A 6,308-nucleotide genomic window follows, 5' to 3' on the forward strand; every position below is an offset into this window, starting at 1 on the left:
CTCCACTTTTCCAGATGGGGAAATCTAGGCTGAAAGAGTTAAAGCGACTTACACAAAGTGGTACATTTAGTGGCTAAATTGTCTTCTGATTCCTATTCTAGTACTCTATCTACACTCACGATGATTCCCCAAATGAAGAAAAATAATCACTGTCTTCCACTCAGCACATCTAAACATGAAACTCACCATCCTAGGAAACACATTTCACTCTGCCTGAACTCAACTTCTGCCTGGGCGATCTTCTTGGAGCCGTTCTTGCCCCCTTGTCTCTGCTGCATCACCTACGTGGACATCTATTTATTTTGCTAATTATACTACTCAAGATGATCCACAAGCAGAAAATGACAATAAATTCCCTTTTAACAATCATTTTTATATTGGTATTTACTCAGTAATGACATCGAGACCACATCTACCCTGGTTATAAGGTGGCTCAATAGGGATTATTAGTCCTGCTAATTTATTTTGTTTTCTTTTGTTTTTGCCAAACAAGAATTAGCAACTCCTTTAATACTCAAGACAGAGAAGGAAAATGAAAGGCAGAAAAAGAAAGGGAAAGATCAAAAGAAAAAAGGTATACATAGTAGAAAGCACTACAGTAGCACAAATGTACTTTGATGCTCTAGCCAGAGAGGGCCCCCCTTTGCCTGAGAATGACCTTTGTCCTGAAAGTAGGCCCTGGATTATTGGAGACAAACCAGCACCCTCCAAAATTACCAAAGGGATCTCTACTGGACAACAGCTGTATTCCCTGTGGTGATATGCTTAAAAGTTGACAAGTTTATGATAACACACTGGAAACTCACTATAACCTATGATTCAATATTTGGCACAAGTCAGCCCACCGTTGGACTTGAGTCACAGAATATAAGTTACTTAAATATCCCCAAAGATCTTGTTGTGAATTTCACCTACAAAATTTTACCAAGTTTCAGAACCTGCCATATCACTGTGTACTTATACAACAGTTATATTAATTCACAATCGCTTTGTTCTAGTTTTCCCACTTTCTCAATTCCAAAGAATAAAGCTATTTATTTTCAGTAGAAAACAGGTGCTATTGGAGTGTGAATTAAGAATCTAGCAAAAAGCCAGTCCAAAGGTTATCCAGAACAATCTCTTAACTTTTCCTGTTTTAATTGGAGCCTCAATCACACTCAGTGTTAAGACTTTCACGCATTCAAAGTGGCCCTCACAAAATGATGTTTTTCTGCCAACCTTGTTCCACACTCTCCTCCCTCATCCCCAAATGCAGCTTTTAACATTTGCAAGTATATCAAGGAATTTGTTTCAACATGCAACTCTTACCTAGTTGCAGTGAAGAAATAATTGTCTGATGGTCTTTAAGACTGTCGTCCACCCTCAAGACTTCTTCCGGAGGTCTAGCATTGATTTAAAGGGAGGACAAATAAAATCAAAATATTGTCATAAAAAAAAAAGCCTTGAAACCCGCAATTAATATGCATAAATTTTGAATTGCTGATTTATTGCATAATTTCGTACATTACCACTTGGTATGTTAAAAAAAAAAAAAAACTAGTTCTGGATGAGATGAACTAGATTTTATCATTTATATCATTGCCCTCCCCTAAATTCTCCCATTAAAGTCTCTCCCATTGTATGACAAGCAGATGAAAGTTACAAGGGTCATTTGATTCAACTTTCATTTCTCTCATTGCTTTTCTTAAAACTAAAGTTACTATGCAGAACACACACTGGCAAAAGAATAGATACTATGTAAGCAAGTTTTGTCCATATATCAAATATTTAAGCGTTTAAATCATAAATTATACAAAGCATTCAGAAATAATGTCTTTTGCAGTGAAACAAAATTACACTCTTAGCACTAAAAGGGGCCATTTATTTTATGACTATATATAACTGTATGTTTAAGAAACTAAATACCAGACTTAAATTATATTTATTAGAGAATAAAATGATCAGCTCACATAAAAGGCAAATTTCAACCAAAGGTCTTTCTCATTTTTTCGAAGTTTTAAACACAAATTGCACTTTGCATTTTTATTAACGTTCAAATGAAATTATCCGCTGTGACTCCTGATTAAAAGTTGATCTAATGTGTAGACAACGATAAATATAGAAAACAATTGCTTCTAATCCAGAGAGTGACCAATCTCAGACCCCAGAATAAAAGCGAAGTGTTTTTTCCCATAGAAGTAATGAAGAGTGGAAGCTGTAGAGTCTGGGTCCTCAGATCTCATTTGCTCTCCAATGTACTAAACTTTCTATTTCTGCTCAGCATCCTCTCACACAACATCTGGCTGCTCGCTCGGGTCGTCTAATTACTTCCACGTCTGAACGGACTACGTAGCTAAAAGTAAAGGCCAAAGTTTGCTCTCGGCCTTCCGAACTTAAAGATGCGTTTAACCACTAGAGGTCTCCCCTTGGCCAGTTTTGTACGTTCGCTATTTTGCTGCACTTGAAACTTTCCGGAGAAATGCTCTACTCGAGTCAGTGTTTTTCTAAAAACTTGCGCAAAAATCCACGCGACCGAGCTAGCCAGTACAGAGACTCTCGGGCTCCCCAAACCAATAAAGCTATTACAAACAACCCTCTAGGAAAATCAAAATTAATATTCGACGCACTCGCTCCAGCCGCTCCCCCCCGCCCCATTCTTATTTCTCATCTCAGTTTCCCTGAACTTAAACTCAGAACAATCAAAAATCTATTTTTGTTTCGGTGCACTCTGAAGGATCTCTAACGCATTTTTCTGGCGGTAGACCCGAGGTGGTAGAGGAGCGGGCCGAGGGATGCAGGGAGGGGGAAGGGCCGTGCTCACAGCGCCCGAGGAAGTTGCATAAGGAAAGAGACTCCGTTTTTTGGGTCCCCTCAAAAAATCGGCAGGGAGGGGGAGGAAAAGGAAGCGGGGAGGGGGGAGGTAGGAGGGAAACCGAAGCGACGTTTACCTTCGTCTCCCCGTGGAAGGGTGGGGTAAGAGCCACGATCTTCGCGACCCGGGAGGGTGGCTCGTTACCCCCACCTCTCTCCGAGCGCAGACGGACAAACAGATACCCCCACCCCTCCGCGGGGAAGGCGGGGAGGAAAGTGCCCGCTTTTAAACTTTCTCTCACGGTCGCGCTTGGGCCGGGCTTTGACCAGAAAGGGTGGGGGAGACTGGAGGGCCTTTTTCTTTCAAGGTAATTAAAGTTTTACCACCAGCACAGAAGTTGCGCCCCCCTCCCCCGCTTCCAGGGCTCACAAGTTTTCCTCCCGCTCCTCCCCCCCCCCGCCCCACCAGCTCGCGGGGCGCGCGGCGGATGCCTCGGCTCCTGCGCTTCCCGATCCCCACCCCCGCCGGCCTCTACTTCCCCCCGCCGGGCCGCCGCGGCGCGAGGACGGCCCGCCGGGCCCAGGACGCTAGTGTGCAAAACCCATTATCCCGGAACGGCACACGCACGCGGCGCGAGGCGGGCGGCGGCCCCGCCTCGGACCCCTCTTTGCCTCCCCAGTATAAGCACGGCGTAAACAAGTTGCAGGAAAAGCAGCCCCGCGCCTCCACCCCCCCAACCCCCGCCCGCCTCCCCGGCGCGGCGGCCGCCGCCGCCCGCCGCTACCGCCGCGGCGGCCGCCGCCTCCCGACACACGCCCGCGCCCGCACCCGGGCCGGCGCGGCACGGCGCGGGGCGAATGCAGCGACGGCGCGGGCTCCCGGCCCGGCCCGCGAGCCCGCGCCCTGCGCCCTCCCCCGCGCGGACGGCCGCCGCGGGCCCGCGCCGCCTCGCTTCCCGAAGCACTTTCCTGCCTCGGGCAGAAATAAACCGGAGGGTTTATTTTTGTGCAACTTTCCCAAAATGGCGGAAATTGGAGCTGATCTATATGAAATTCTCACACAGTCGGTCGGGAAGGGGGAGGCGGCGAGGAAGAAAACGCAAACTCTCGGCCGCCGAGCCCGCCGCGGGTCCGTGAGTGTGTGCGTGCGTGTGAGTGTGCGTGTGCGCGGTGGGAGTCGGGGAGGCCTTTCCGCCGCGCGCGCACACACACACACACACACACACACACACACAGAGCACACGCCGGGGAGACGCGCCTGCACATTCAACCAGTCCATTCTCCGCAGCCCGAGCGGGGAGAAAGTGGCCCGGCCTCTTTTCCCACTGCCTCGGTCTCCCGTACTTGTACTTCTCGCGCTCGCTCGCTCGCTCTCCGGTGCGCGCCCGGCACAAAGGCCACACGGGCGGAGGGGGCCGCAGGGGCGGCGCGCGGGGCTCGCGCCTCTCGCCGCACCGATCCGCGGCCCCGGCCGCCCCCGCCGGCGCCCCCAGCCTCGGCCGCCGCGCTCGCCGCCCGGGCTGCGGCTCCGCGGCGCCCACTCGGGCACGCACCCCGGCGGAGCCCGGCGCCGCCGCGCTCCCCACCCCGCGCCCGGTGTCATGAAAGCGACCAAAGTGACAAGCTCGGGGGGCGCGGGGGAGGGGGCACACACGCATCTGGCCGCCTGCGCGCGGGCGAGAGCCCGACGCGGCCGCCTCGCCCCGGCTCCTTTCCGCACGGTCCCCCACACCCTTCCCCGTGTGCGCGCAAAGAAAAAAATACAAGTCTCTCCTCCCCCCATTTTTTCCTTTCTCTTTTCTCTCTCTTTTGTTCCTCTTTCACACTCGCACTCACTACTTCAGAGTGAGATGCCCAGAGACTCCCCCTCCAGCCGTTTCCGAGTCACTTGCCCACTTTTTTCCCCAGGATTAAGTTTTCTTCTCTTTCCCAGAGGCGCAGAGAAGTGGGGGAGAAACCCCTTCTGTCCTTTCCCCTCCCCTGATCTGTTTCACAAGACGAGGGTGCGCTTCCTTCTCTCTATAGGTCTCTTAACTTTCATCCTCACCCAGAAAAATAAATGAATGGCTTTTGCACGGACAAATCTTCAGAATAATAAGAGATTAGATCCGATCAACCGCTTCTTACCCCCAAATTTTCTCTTTTTTTTTTCTCCGTCTCACGAGTAGTCCTGACAAATGGTCCAGGGCTGCGGGCGCACTGCGCATGTGCGCGTAGAGTCAGGGCTGGGGAGAGGGGAAACTGCGCTGGTGCCGGTGCCGCCGCCGCCGCCGCCGCCACCGCCGCCGCCGCCGCCGCCGCCGCCGCCACTGCCGGGGAAGCTCGCTCTGGCTTCCCTGTTAATGCTGCTGCGCCTTCGCCGCTGGAAAGCAGCATTAAAGCGGGTTGGCAAATGCAGCAGCCCGCAGACACTGTTTCAGGTGCATCTTTTCAATACCCTTGTCACCGGCTCAGGGCTGGTTCAAGAACAATCAAAACAAATATGAAAGACTGCTAAGGTTATAAATTTGTCTATTTTTCACTTTACTTTTTTAAAAAGGCATTTCTCAGAGCAGCTAATACACCATATACTGTTAAACGTATGCTTTCAGCCATTAAAGAGTGGGGCTTAGTCTTATACGAACACAACCCAAAGGCTAAATGCATGCTACAGGTCATGAAAAATAAGAAATAAAGTTTTAAGTTTTTACGCCCTAGACCCTCCCCCGCTTTTAGGACTGGAAGAATACATTATAAAGCGTGCATGTGAAGTGTGCACGTGCTTTGCGTTTCTTAAGTGTTGGTCTTTATTGACAGCGTAAACGTGTTAGGCCTCTGTTGTGAAATATGTTGGGATACGTATGTCAACTTAGAAATCAGTGTTAAAGTCCTCTGTCCTCTGGCAATAAGCAGGTCGAGGACGACCCTCTGAATGTATTCAGTCAAGATGGCTGAGCGGTCCTAAATAGCAAAACCTGTCTTTGCTAAGGCATCAAAACTAGATCAAGGGAGGGTATTGTATTTCGGTATTGACAGCTTTCCACTTATTGACTACAGGCCTCCTTTTGGGCCGCTCACCATTCTCCTTTTCTACTAGATACAAGTACTTAGAAAATAATTCAAGAAATTGAAATTGTGATAAACACCTCTATGTCAATAACAGAGTTTGCTTCGCGAGAAAAAATGTAGCACTTCAGGAATGGTGGAAGCAGGTCTTACATTTTGCTGGGGTGGGGAGATAAAGTAATGCCCCCACCCCTCAGAATGGACTATTTAGTTTGCATCTAATAAAGGGTAAAGGAGGCCCTTTTCCAAAATTGCTGCCTGAGGCCTAGAATTTAAATATATCACAGATGGAAATTCTGTATTAAAAATCCTTCTCCAAAATGTAAGTAATAATATTCTCGATTGAATTTTTTCACTTAAAGAATGTTCCTTGAACCAGTTTCAGAAAATAAACTGTTAAATTCTTTCCTTAGGACCATGAAATTACCCTAGAGAAGCAGACTACCCGAAAATGTCTTCTGTTGGTATAGTGA

General features: G+C 49.0%; 1 protein-coding gene across 5 annotated transcripts in view; it reads right to left on the minus strand.

Moving 5' to 3' along the window:
* The window catches only part of L3MBTL3 (L3MBTL histone methyl-lysine binding protein 3), a 120,045-nt gene extending 115,052 nt beyond the window's left edge, over positions 1-4,993 (minus strand). For 2 of the 5 annotated variants that reach the window (XM_068550770.1, XM_068550765.1), the window contains exons 1-2: positions 2,928-3,198; positions 1,309-1,382 (exon numbers count right to left, since the gene is read on the minus strand). The gene's annotated coding sequence lies outside the window, so the exon portion shown is untranslated. Of the gene's footprint in view, positions 1-1,308; positions 1,383-2,927; positions 3,199-3,850; positions 3,882-4,917 lie in introns of those variants that run through there. The other 3 variants (XM_068550766.1, XM_068550767.1, XM_068550768.1) reach the window with 3 other exon arrangements.
* Positions 4,994-6,308: the final 1,315 nt, after the last annotated feature.

The sequence above is a fragment of the Eschrichtius robustus genome, chromosome 9 (genome assembly GCF_028021215.1).
Source record: "Eschrichtius robustus isolate mEscRob2 chromosome 9, mEscRob2.pri, whole genome shotgun sequence".
In the NCBI taxonomy this organism is placed as follows: Eukaryota; Metazoa; Chordata; class Mammalia; order Artiodactyla; family Eschrichtiidae; genus Eschrichtius; species Eschrichtius robustus.